The 13,868-nt window shown below is 45.3% G+C and overlaps 1 pseudogene; it reads left to right on the forward strand.

The window, feature by feature from the left end:
• The first annotated feature begins 5,684 nt into the window (after positions 1 to 5,684).
• Positions 5,685 to 9,313, forward strand: LOC136157252 (methyltransferase N6AMT1-like; annotated as a pseudogene).
• Positions 9,314 to 13,868: the final 4,555 nt, after the last annotated feature.

Genomic DNA, 13,868 nt, shown 5'->3' on the forward strand with positions numbered 1-13,868 from the left:
CACAAAAGAAACGATGACACAGAGAACACATATGTTATAAGTACACACACAAAACCATTAGCACTGATGCCCGAGGCACAGGCTGATAAGAGCAGAATGAGGCTCAAAGGGAATTGAAAACCAAACAAAGGAATACAGCCCAGGAGCTGTGTGCACCCCGGGCAGGGGTCAGTGATTCTTTCTGGAGGGGGTGACGTGGGGGCCCAAGCTGAAGAAGAAATCAGACAGACGAGGGCAGGAAGGCACAGTAGATCAGCAAATGTCTACTGAGCACCTACTACATACCAGGTGCCATTCTGGTCGGTGGTTATACCCTACCCTAAAGAGCTGGAAATCCAGAGGAGAGGACAATCGTTAAATAAACACCCAGAGAAACATTGACTATAATTAACACAGACTCTGAAGGTGAATCAACTGCAGCTATGAGTGTCTACACTGGGGACTGATCCTGATCTGACCCAGGGAAGAACTCCATGAGGAAGTGATATTTGGTAGGAGGACAGCACTTGGCCTTGTGATGAGTGGGAGGAAAAGCATTCCAGGCAGAGGGAACAGTCTCACAGTAGTCCGGAGGCAGGCAGGAGTGGGGAGAATCTGAGCTACTCCAGTAGAGAGGGCACATACAGAATGAGGGAGAACATGGTGCCAGGTGAGGCCACACCACAGAGGGCTTTGCAGGCTTTGGATTTCATTCCCAGAGGAATGAAGAGGTCAGAGAGTGATGGGCTGCTAATACAGATGTGGAGAGATGGGCGAGGGGCCACGACAGTGTCTGAGTAGAGTTGGAAACTGGTACAGCACCCCCAAAGGACACATGGAGTCTCCCAGGGTGATGGAAGTAATGAGCGTTAATGCATCCAAGGAGGGACCATCCTGTTACCCTCCCATCTTCTCACCAGGGACCAACACCATGCTTCATAGAGGCATTGCAGCCTCCTATGGTAGCCAGGTGATGGACAGAAGTGAAAATCAAATGATGTCTTTAGAATGAGAGGGCTTGTTAATACAGGCCGGAAGGAAATGAAGGTGGTTCTTGGCAATGCCTAAGAGCTGGGTGAACAGGTGGGGTCCTTGTGAATGTTTCAGGGGCCTGAGGAGAGGCTACATGGAGGAGGGTGGGGAACACAATGGTGAATGAAAATCTAGGGACTTCCCTGGTGGTCCAGTGACTAAGACTCCATGCTCTCAATGCAGGGGGCCCGGGTTCAGTCCCTGGTGAGGGAACTATATCCCACATGCCACAACTAAGATCAAAGATCCTGCATGCTGCAACTAAGAATCAGCACAGTCAAATAAAATTTTTTTTTTTAAAGATTTGAGTCAGACTGACATACTGTGCTTGACCCTGAAAAAAATCAAAAGGGAGCCAGTACAGCCCAACTCCCCTTATCCTGTGCCTTGCATCCCAACCACCCCTTGGGCCCATGGCGTCCTTTCCTCTCCTCACTCCTTTCCTCTCCAGTTTTTGTCCTGTAATTTACACCCTGGGAGGGGCATCCAGCACCGGGAGCAAAGTAGAGGGGATACGCTGGGGTGATGGTGCCACCTCCTGGAAGCCACAAGTAATGTAGCATCCTGCTTCAGCCTTGTGTCGGGTGGGGATGGGGCCTTGGGCTACATCCATAGAGCTTTCAGGTTGGTGATGATCACATCATTCTTGGAGGACTGTTCAGGCCTGGGTACTCCATTTGTCAGTGAGGTGCTGACATGCCCTCTCCACCCTACCCAAGGGAACCGCTATAGCTGCCCCTGATAAAAACCCTCCCACTGCCCTCGGGACTGGGGCCAAGCTGTTTGGCACAGCAACTATGGATTTGGCTCTGGACTTAGGGATGCCTCATTCCTATTAGTCTCCATCCCTACCTGTCCCCCACCCCATCCTGCCACACGTGCACCTCCATCCCTTTGCACAGGTTGTTCTCTCTTCCTGGAACCAGTTTTCTCTTCCCCTCAAACCAGTTTTCCCAAACTCTACTCTTGCAGGTTCCAAATTCTCCATTCCAGGGCTTCCCTGGTGACTCAGTGGTAAAGAATTCCCCTGCCAATGCAGGAGAGTTCGATCCCTGATCCGGGAGGATCCCACATGCCTTGGAGCAAACTAAGCCCCCTATGGGCCACAACTACTGAGCCTGCGCTCTAGAACCCAGGAACCACAACTACTGAAGCCCACGCATCCCCAGAGCCTGTGCTCCACAATGAGAGAAGCCACTGCAATGAGAAGCCCGCACGCGGAAACTAGAGACTGAGCCCTCATTTGTGGCAACTAGAGAAAAGCCCCCACAGAAATGAAGCCCCAGCATAGCCAAAAATAAATAGAACATAATTTTTTAAAAAATTCTCAAGATGTTTCATAGTTTCAAAAAACAAACAAAAATTCTCCACTCCCCTCCCCACCCCCCAGCCCTCCCAGTACCTCCACATCAATTAGGCAAAGAGAGCAGGGAAGAGTGTGTCAGTCCATGGGAGCAGCATGTGCAAAGGTCAAAGGTGGCTTCAAGGAGATGGGAAGAGCCAGAGACCAGAGAAGGCGACAGAGCTGACAGGGCTATAGCAACTGACCCATAGAATCACAGGCTCTCCTGAGGGGCTGAGACCCCAGCGAGCAGTGAAAGGACAGGCTTTTCAGTAGCAAAGGACACGATCAGAGGTGTGTTTGGAAAGGCCAACTCAAGGCTGCCAAGTGGAAAAGGCACTGGAGAAGCTAGAATGGGTGTGGGCAGAACAGGTCCCAGGGGTTGCACAGCTGAGAGCTGATGGGAGCTGGGACACCTGAACCCCTACTTTCTGCAGGCTGGGTCCTGAGCCAGGGCTCCAAGTCATTGACTGCAGCTTCCTTGACAGGACCTGACTTACCTCAGTGTGTTCCATACCAGCTCTGACTGCCAACTGTGATACCCTCCCCACTTCTCAGCCCTGGTGTCATGTCCCCAGACACTGTCTGCCCCATGGAGTCAACACCTGTGCCTTGTGGGAGCTGCCATCTCATTTTAGAGGGAGACAGGCTGCTTGGGCTCAAAGTTGGGAAGTCAGTAGTGAGCAACAGAGATAGAATTTGAACGGAGATCTGCCTGCCTCCTCCACCATAGCAGGTGTCCCAGAAGTTGTAAGCAGGCTTCTGTCCCCTGATGGCAATGAGACTTCGGGCGGGTCACTTTAACTTTCTCTGCCTCAGTGTCCTCGTCTACAAAATAGGGGCAATAGTAGCAACCTGCCCCGCAGGATTTGTGAAGAGCATATGCACTAAATGCCCATAAGGAGCCCAACATAGCACCAGACACATAGTAAGTGATCAGTAAGTGGTTGCTGTTCACATAACACTGTTTCAGGAACTTAGCATGTTCATTGGGAAAATGTACTTCGGTGTCGTGAATTAGGAGGAAGACAAAGTGAGCTCAGGAGGGATGGGAAGGAAGGAGAAAAGAGAGAGCATCTCGAGGCAGGTCTGGAGCTAGGTGGCCCTAGGATTCAAGCACACAGCAGGTGTCAAGGATACTAGCTCTGAAAAGGTTTGAATGACACAGTGAGGAATCACTGAAAGTTCTATATTTATAGAAGGCACAACCAGAGCCCTACACCTAGGAGTGGAAGGATTTCTCCTCCACAGGTGACAGCACTGACCCTGGAGGCCAGAGGGGGCCTAGATAGCAGAGCACTGGCAGCAAGGAGTCAAATTCTCAGGTTTCAGAAAACCCAAGTCTAGGGCTGCCCTGGTGGTTCAGTGGTTAAGAATCCGCCTTGTAATGCAGGGGACACCAGTTCGAACCCTGGACTTGGAAGATCCACATGCTGCAAGGCAACTAAGCCCCTGGGCCTCAACTGCTGAGCCCATGCACCCTGGAGCCCATGCCCCACAACAGAAGAAATCACCACAATGAGAAGCCCATGCACCGCGAGTAGAGAGTAGCCCCCGATCACTACAACTAGAGAAAGCCAAGGTGCAGCAGTGAAGACCCAGTACAGCTAAATAAATAAACAAATGTTTTAAAAGGAAAGAAAACCCAAGTCTAGGTAGCCCTTTCCAGGCCAAAGAACCTCCCTTGTGTAATTTCCCATCTTGTCACGCGGTGGCGATAGTGTGCCACCAGGAAAATCCTCTTTCCCTGTCTTTCAGCCAAAACAATAGCCAAGTATCAATACTTGTCAGGTTCCTTAAGGGCTCTAGGGAGAACCCTTACAAATCTCTATGACATAGAGTCTCTTTATATCTCTAACTTACAGGTGGACATGTGGGCTCACAGAAGTTCAGGAGGACCCATAAGATAATCCAACCAGTATCTGAACCCTGGTCTGTCTGTCTCCCAGTCTGCCTGCAGCAGCTTCCTGTCCAGGGATGACAGCTGCTGGCGGTCTCTTCTGCCCCATCACTGGGCAGTGCTACCTTTGTGGAGCAGACAGATTAGACAGGGAGCAGAATATTATAGAGGACAAGAAGGACTTTCACTTCTGCTTTTTCTCTCTTGTTTACCTCCCTTATGCAGATTTTGCATTGAAGGTGAGGTGATGGGACAGTTCCCATCCCTGGGGTAGAGAGGAGCTGGGCTGAGGGATGAGGCAACTAACTTTGAGCACGTTCTCTGAGCCAGGCATTATGCCAACCAACATTCATTCCTACATTAATTAAGGACACAGTAATGAAGCACCCACTGTTGGCCGGTCACAGGTGACACAGTACTTCCAAGCTTTTCGCACACAGCAATAAAAAATAAACACTTAAATATTTATTTTATACGTAAAGAAAGAAAGAAAATGAAGTCGCTCAGTCCTGCCCGACTCTTTGTGACCCTGTGGACTGTAGCCTGCCAGACTCCTCTGTCCATGGGATTCTCCAGGCAAGAATATTGGAGTGGGTTGTCATTTGCTTCTTCAGGGGATCTTCCCGACCTAGAGATCAAACCCAGGTCTCCCGGATTGCAGGCAGACTCTTTACCATCTGAGCCAGCAGGGAAGCTTTATATGTAGAGATACGTTTAAAAATATTCATACTGTAAATGAGCCCTCAGTTTAAAAAATATTTATTGACTAAAACACCTACTTTCAGCCTTAGGTACCCGTGAGACATGCAGGTATCAAGTCAGGAACTCTGGGACAAATCTAAGCTAGAGATTGAGGATCAGAATCTACTGGCATTTAGGATATGCCAGTGACCAGACGGGATTCCTCAGGAAGTCTGGGCAATCAGCAAGGTGGACCTCTGTTTGCCAAACAGGAAGAAAGGAGGCATACCCATGACAGGTTGGCGCAGAGCAGGGCTTGATAAACAGGTAGGAAGGGACCAGACTAGACCGGGAGCTTTTGGAAACCTTGTTAGTTCCCAAGGGTCAAGAGAGTCAAATGCTGCAAAGCGGAGCAGCAAAGATTACGAAATACCACCGGTTCTGGCCAGAGCAGGACTGCTGGTGACCTGAAGCCAGACTAAAGTGGGATGAGAAAGGGAGGCCAGACTCAGCGTAGGGGATAAGAGAGAGAGCCTCGCTGTAGACGCATGGAGATCTTTCTCTTACCAGGAGGAAAGACTACATGGTTTGTGGGCAGCCGAAAAACAGCCAGAAAGACAGGAAGGCTTGGAGCTCCAGGGGAGCGAAAGGAGAGAGATGCACAAAAGAGGGCGGAAGCATTAGGGCGGGACCCAGAGCCCAAGAGGAAGGCCAGCCCAGCCCAGTGCTCTTTTCTGTCTCAAAACAACGATGGCGAAGGGCGCAATCTCTGGCTGGATTTGCGGTATGCGGGACATTACTAGATACTGCCGGCCCCTTCCGAGCGCGCCCCACTGCGTAAGATCACCTTTCGCCCAGCTACACCACCCTCTGCTCCCGAGGGCAGAGCGGATCGCGCGGCCCACGGCCTGGCCGCTGCTGATTGGCCCACGGGAGCCACCTGACCGAGCCAGCCAATCAGAGGCGCTCTCCCAAGGAATGGGGCCCCACGTGTGGCCCCTGGTGCAAGGCTGAGCTGCTGTGAGGCCCGGCGGCCGTACGGACAGCGAGGTTAAAACAGCTCTCAGCCCCTGACGAGCTCAAGAGGAGACCCAGCTTCCCCCAGCCCCGCCGATTCCTGCCTATCCGGCTACTACAACCCCCAAACCCTTTTGCTAAATTTCCTCTCTTGGCAGCTTCTGTGACTCAGCCGAGGTGTGTTCATCCCTGTCCCGCTGTCTTGACTGGTCCAAAGTGGTGATTTGGAGGAAGACAGACCTAAATTCGTGTCATCGTGTGACCGATAGCAACTGTTTAACATTGTTGAGCCTCATCTGTAAAAACGGGACTCCTAATACCTACTGTGGTGTTTTTGTGAGGATTGTAAAGCCCAGCGCCTGGTACATGGTGAGCTCCCCAGAACATTGATTATATATATTTTTTTACTGTTGTCTATATTTCTACCTATCAGGAATTCACAATCCTCATTATACAGGGTCTTGTGTTAAGCTATTTTTTATTCCTGTTCTCTTATTAGAATGTAAACTGCTTGTCCACGGGAATGTGCCTGTATACCTTTTTAGTCTTTCAACTCCATGGTCCCTTCACTTGGTCTGACAAGGGTAAATTTAACTTACATAAACAGTAGCAGGACAGAGTATACAAAATCAAGGAATTTATAGCACGGAAAATCTCAGCAGTTAGATGGTGCTATTTATAATGCAACATTAATGTACTAGGGGGGGGGAAAAGTCTTAGAAGACTACCAGGTACCAGGTCTGTGAGCTCAGGCAGATCTTGACCTCTCTGAGCCTCATGAGAACAATAATCATGACTGTAACAAGTGCAGGACTAACCAGCTGCTAGATACTATTTGAAGCTCATATTAGCTGTCCACAACCCCACTTGACAGAGAGGACACACAGGCACAGAGAGGTTCTGTAACTTGCCTGAGATCACCCAGCTATTAAGTGGTAGAGGTAGAGTTGGGGGTTCAAATAAGGTCTTTTGGGTCTGAGTCTATACCTGTAACTGCACTGCGTGCTACCTCTCAGGCACCAGCACAGGCAGTTGGCACACAGTACAAAGCTGTGGAGAGGGCTGGGCTAACAGGGCAGTCTTCTGCATCTATGAACCAAAGGAGGCCAGTGTAGCTGAAGGGCAGAGAGGGAGGGGACCAAGGTAGATGATGAGCCTGGACTTGCAGGCAGGTCTGCATCTTTAAGATGTCTAGGCCACAGTGAGGAGTTGGTGTCAGCATGGCAGAAGCATGTGGCTAGGTGTTCTGAGGGCATTTTTTTTTTTTTTTTTTTTTGCCACACTGCAAGGCTTGTGGGATCTTAGTTCCCCAACCAGGGACTGAACCCTTGCATTGAAAGCATGGAGTCTTAACCGCTAGACCACCAGGGAAGTCCCTCCACAGGCATTTCTGACCCTTTGCTGCCACAGGCCTGGGATGCAGAAGGCAGCAGCAGTCTTTCTTCTCCTGGTTTAGCATCAGTCTCTGCCCAGATTGGAGATCCAGGGCCTATCATAGCCCTAAGTACTCTGGTTGTCCCCCAGGGTCCCCTCCCTGGGCAGGAATAGAGATGTTACCACCTTGCCCCCCCCACCCCAACTCCTCCTTTCTGGTCTCATAATTGTCTTAGGCTCATTAATATGACTAATTAGATAGGCCTGAAGTAATTGCATCCTCCTATCCTCCCACTATATAAACCCTGAGATGCCTCATTATTTAAAGTCTCTGCAAGTCTCCCTGGGGCTTATTATGAACTCTAGACACATCAACTGCCTCTGCAGGCAAGGGGCCCAGAATTTGGGGGAACAGGGCAGGGCTTCTGTTGACCACTGAGCCTTAGTTGTTCATTTCATTGGTCCTGTCTTATCACTGACTTCTCTGGAAACTCCCTGGCAGTCTCCTCATACTCCCTGGGTTTTCTCACCACCTGTCCTGCCCCTACCAAAGGCTTCTGGTCCCACCTCCTCTATGATGACTCTTGAGGTATTCTCTCTCACCTGGTTCTTCCTCTAGGTCTTCAAACCAAATGTATTTCCAGTCACTAGCATGACATGTGTTCCTGATGTCCTTCAGGCTCTCCAAACCTAACATGCCTGAACACCAGCACCTGCCTTACTTCAAAGCATTCTTACAAAAACATTAACCCAAGTGTAATCAAGCCTCTGCCCTTATATTCAGTTTACAGAAAATACAGGGGGCATATGAACAGGTAATGAAGAAGCATCAGCCAAATGCAGAACATGGGGCCAGATAACTGGCCGAGTCCCTGCAAAAGTCAATATTTCAGAAAACAGGAGGTGGAGCATTCGAGGTTGTAAGAAACTTAAGAGCTACAAGGACAAATGCAATATATGAAATTTGATTGGATTAATTCAAAAAAATCATCTATCAGAAACATTTGGGAGAAATTTAAATATGGAAAGAACGTTAGATGTTAGGGAATTATAGGTGGTACTGTGGTTATATATGAGAACACGCTCATATGTTGGAGAAGTTTGCTGAGTCTTTATGTGAGAAGTATCACAATGTCTGTAACTCACTTTGAAATTGTGCAGAAAAGAAATATCTTTATCTCTGGGACTTTCCTAGCTGTCCAGTGGTTAAGACTTAGCATTTCCACTGTGGGGGGAATTTAATCCTACACACTGCACATAGGGGAAAAAAAAACACTATCTCTGAAGCAAATATAACAGAATGTTAACAGACACTGACTCTAGGTGTATTAGTTGTATCTTTTTGTTTTGTATGTTTGAAAAATATCACAATAAAATGTATGTTTGAAAAATTAACATAGGGAGAAAAAGACGGTGGCGCCCAGCTTCCTAACGCTGTTGCACGGGCCTATGGGCCGCAGGCCCTTCAGTGTAGAAGCCTGCAGAGGACATGTTTCTGCTGCTGGACACACTCCAAGCAGCAGTGGTATCTGCATTCCTAGCTTCTATGATTGGTCTTCAAACTCTGTACATCTGCACTGATGTCAAGCCCAAGGCAGCAGTGTGCACCCTGGAGACAGCACGCTGTAACAAAGTCCATATTCAACCAATAATTACAGATTTGGTTCCAGGCTTGCTACCGAAATTGAAGGAAAAAGTTGATCTTCTGGTGTTGAATTCAATGTAGTTACTATTCCACCTGAGGATGTAGGGAGTCACGGGATTGATAGAGGCAGCTTGGGCTGGTGGCAGAAACAGCAGTGACATAATGGACAGATGCTTACTGCTGGCTTTTACCAAGAGGATTGTTCTATTTGGTAACCATTAAAGAAAACAATCCATGAGAAATTTTGAAAATAATGAAAACAAAAGGTTTACAAGGCATCACTGTACTTTCCAAGTAAGCAGGCCAGGAAATCCTGTCAGTCCTCAAGTTCATCAAGTCCTAATCCACAGTGTGTGCTACTTAAAGCTGAATGCATTTGGCATATTTTGAAACTGAAGTCATCTCTTAGTCAGTAAGTAAAATTGTCAGAAATTTGTCATCCAGAAAAAGGCAGACAAGTAAGGGTATTTCCTTTTACCCAAGAATCAGGCCTATAGAAACATTTGCACAAATGCAAGTAAGTATATGTATATTATATATACAATTTGAATTTTACATATTATATATATGTAGAGAATATATAATGAAAAAGTTATACTTAATTATATGTGAAGAGGATATTCATTTCAGCATTACTTATAATGGCAAAACAATGAAGTTAAGTGTCCATCAGCAAAGGAATTGGTAAAATATATTACAGTATATTCATGTTACTGAATATGAGTGACACATCCAACCGTTAAACATGAGTCAGGTCTGTATATACTGAACCAGAAGGGGTTCATGGTGTACTATTGAGAAGTGAAAAAAATCAAATTGCAAAACAGTGTTAACCTATATATATATATATTTTTGAAAAACTAACAAAGAAGGTTTATGTGTATGTATATATAAGAAATTCTCAACAGGTCCATAACAGGTGGGAATAGAAGAATTTTAATTTTTTTGTGTTGACATTTGTACAGTGATAATGTATTCTATAATTAAACAAATTTTTTTATTAAAAAAAACTAACATATATTTACCCCCCTTGTCCCAGCTGTATTCCTTATGTCTGCCATCTTAGTGGTTGACACAGCCGTCCCTCTAGCCTGGAAACCTTGACCCCCACTTTGACTCTTCATACTCCCTCATGCTCCCATCCAGTCTCCAGGTCCTGCCCTTTCTACTTTCTGAAGCGATTCTTAGTCCATTTTTATATTTAGTTATACCTGATATATAACATGTGTTAGTTTCAAGTATACAACATAATAATTCAATATTTGTACATGTTATGAAATGATCACTACATCAGCCTAGTTAATATCCGTCACCATATACAATTACAAAAACATTTTTTCTTGAATGAGAATTTTAAAATCTACTCTCAGCAACTGTCAAATATGCAAAACAGTATTATTAACTATAGTCATCATGCTATATATAACATCCTCCAGATTTAGTCCATCCTTTATCCCCATTTCCCTGCCATTTCTCTGGTAAAGACCACAGCAACCTCTTAACTCAGGGTCCCAGCATCTTCCTAGGTATCTCTGCCTCCACACTCACCTTCCACATGGTCCCAAGTTCATGTTTTTCAATGTTGTATCTGATTGTGGCACTCCCCATTCCAGTGGAATTAAATTCCAGTCCTCAGAGCTCTTCATAGTCTGCTCCTGATGACTTCTTAAAATTCTCTCTCCCTTTCAGCTACATCAACCACACCCCTTTACATTTCCTTTATACCCTTCAAAAGTATCTTCTGAAAAGAAAAGAAAAGATACAAAAGTATCTTCTAAGAACTGAGTCTTGAAAAAAAAGTAACTAGAAAGCTATAAATTCAATCTGAGATACTGTTAAAAAACAGAAAAGTCTAATTCTTAAAAGCATGTTTGAAGGCCTTGCTGTTAAAAAAAAAAAAAATCCATCCTATTCAACTGAGGTCTTTAATTGAGAAAGACCTAATTTATGAGCTTCATCAAATGGGAACATGTCCACGTAAGAGAATGGGTGTCAGTGGTTTGAAGTATAATTCTGGGGACGACCATGGAGCCCTTTTTAGTTTTTTTAAATAATTGTTTATTCATTTATTTATTTTTGGTTGCACTGGGTCTTTGTTGCAGCATGCAGGCTCTCTTTAGTTGCGAGTGGGGGCTACTCTCATTGCAGTGCACAGGCTTCTCATTGAGGTGACTTCTCTCATTGTGGAGCACGGGTTCTAGGCCATGCGTGCTTCAGTAGTTGAGGCGCCTGGCTCTAGGGTGTGGGCTCAGGGTTGTGGCACTCGGGCTTAGTTGCCCTGAGGCATGTGAGATCCTCCTGAACCAGGGATCAAACTTGTGTCCCCTGCATTGTCAGGCAGATTCTTAACCACTAGACCACCAAGGAAGTTCCATGGAGCACCCTTAAGAAAGGCCATGTCACAAATGATCTGATAACACAAAGAAGGATAATTGAGCAAATTAACATGAACATCAACAATTCTGAACCAAAAAAAAGTGATTCAGGAGTCTACATTCAAATGTAAAGAAGTTTTAAAAACCTTAATTTATTGCACTTTTATTTATCTGTTTATGAATGCACAAAAATGATATATGATTTTTGAAAACTATAAGTAAATCTAAAGGAGCTCCTTATGTAAGTTTAAAATTAAGAATATAGGGAATTAAGAAAAAAATATTCCAAGATCTCCAAGAATATTACAAATCTACAGATGAAAATATGTAGCCAGCAAGTCCAGAGATCAGCCAAACTCACTGAGGGAGGCAGGGTTCATTTAATTCACTTCCACTCTCAAACTGGTCTCATGGCTTGCCTTTGCTCCTACCCCGACCATGCTGGCCTGTGATCTGCCTCAGGTCACTTTAGCCTTGAGAAGTCTCCCACAGGGGTTAACACTCCACACTAACCAGTGTGTGCCCAGCGGTGGCTGGTATGTAGGGTTTAGGAAATGCTGCCTGAGGTGCTCTGTGCTCTGTCTTCTCCCCTGCTACAGCCAGCCTGGGCCCCAGGGCCTTGACTTCACATGCATCCTCTCTAGCCCGTCACCCTTGACCTTTCATCTGGTAACCATTTCCCCCTAGAACCCTGGAGGGGATCCAGTCATGCGTGGAGAGTGCCCACTTGTTAGGTCCAAGCCTGGGCTCTGGCCCCAAGGTCACTCAGCTGTCCTCTGCTTCCTTGAGCCTGCAAGCCCCTCCCTTCCCTCTCACTTCCTATCTCTGGAGAACACAGAGGTACTGGTGGGACCTCTCTCAATTTCCTTCCCTTCCCACTTAAAACATAGCTGAGGCCCCTTGCCTTTCCCTACGTGTCTCAAGTATTAAGGGGTTTCTCATCTGCTCTCTGGACCACCCATCCCGTTATGGCCCCATCCAAACACCCTGTACCTCCTTGCACCTCTTTGACCTCAGTGACCTGTCATCATTATTGTACCCTCAACTTTCCCCTCCCAATTAGCTTCTTCCCAAAACACTGTACTTATTCAATGTTACTCATTCAATAAGACATTGAATAAGTTTCAATTGATTTACTCATTCAATCCACAAATATCTGTCAAGCATCCACTCTGCACCAGGCACTGGGAACACAGCTGTGAACGAGTCCTAACTTCTTGGTGTGTCTATTGTAGACAATGAGAAAGATGGAGGTATGGGGCATAAAAAAAAAAAAAAAATCAGGCAATTTAGACTTTATAAGGGTGGAAACGAGAGGGAGGGATAGATTGGGAATTTGGGATTGACATGTACACACTGCTATAGTTAAAATAACATGCTTCTCCATAAAAAAAGAAAAAGAAAAGACTGTACTGCTGGCATAAAGATAGATCTATTGAGTCAGTGATAGTGAGGTGGATGAACCTAGAGTCTGTTATACAGAGGGAAATAAGTCAGAAATAGAAAAACAAATATCATATATTAACACATATATATGGAATCTAGAAAAATGGTACTGATTGACCTGTTTGAGGGGAAGGAATGGAGATGCACATGTAGAGAAGGGACTTGTGGACACAGAGGGGAAGGAGAAGGTAGAACAAATGGAGAAAGTAGCGTTGATATGTATATACTATTGTGTAAAATAGACAGCTGGTGGGAAGTTGCTATATAACACAGGGAACCCAGCCTGGTGCTCTGTGATGACCTAGAAGGGTGAGGGGAAGGAGGGAATATATGTATAAGTATGGATGATTTGAGTTATTGTATGGCAGAAACCAATACAACATTGTAAAGCAATTTTCCTCCAATTAAAAATAAATTTTATAAAAGATCTATTGGTCAATGGAGTAGATTGAGAATTCAAGAAGAAACCCATGCTTCTATGGTCAATTAATTTTTTCCTTTTCTTTCTTTTTTATTTTTTAATAAATTGATTTTTAATTTGTTAAAATTAATTTAATTAATTTTAATTAATTAAATTTTTTGGTCACACTATGCTGCATGTGGGAGCTTAGTTCCCCAACCAAGGATTGAACCCACACCCCTTGCGTTGGAAACATGGAGCCTTAAGCACTGGACCACCAGGGAAGTCCCTGATTTTTGGCAAGGGTGCCAAGACCATTATTGAAGAGGAAAAGTCAGTCTGTTTAAAAAATGCTGTTGGAACAACTAGTTATCCACATGCAAAAGAATAAAGTTGGATCCCTACCTCACACTATAGTAAATTAACCCAAAAATCCTAAATGTAAGGGCTAAAACTATTTCATGGGATTAAACAATGGTTTCTAAGATATTACCAAAAACACAGCAACAAAAGAAATAAAAACCAGATAAACTGAACTTCATCAAAATTAAAAGCCTTTGTATTTCAAAGGATACTATCAAGAAAGTGAAAATATAAGTCACAGAATGGGAGAAAATATTGGTAAATCTTATATCCAAAAAGGACTTGTATCCAGACATAAAGGATCCTTATAACTC

The sequence above is a fragment of the Muntiacus reevesi genome, chromosome 1, assembly GCF_963930625.1.
Source record: "Muntiacus reevesi chromosome 1, mMunRee1.1, whole genome shotgun sequence".
Classification (NCBI taxonomy): Eukaryota; Metazoa; Chordata; class Mammalia; order Artiodactyla; family Cervidae; genus Muntiacus; species Muntiacus reevesi.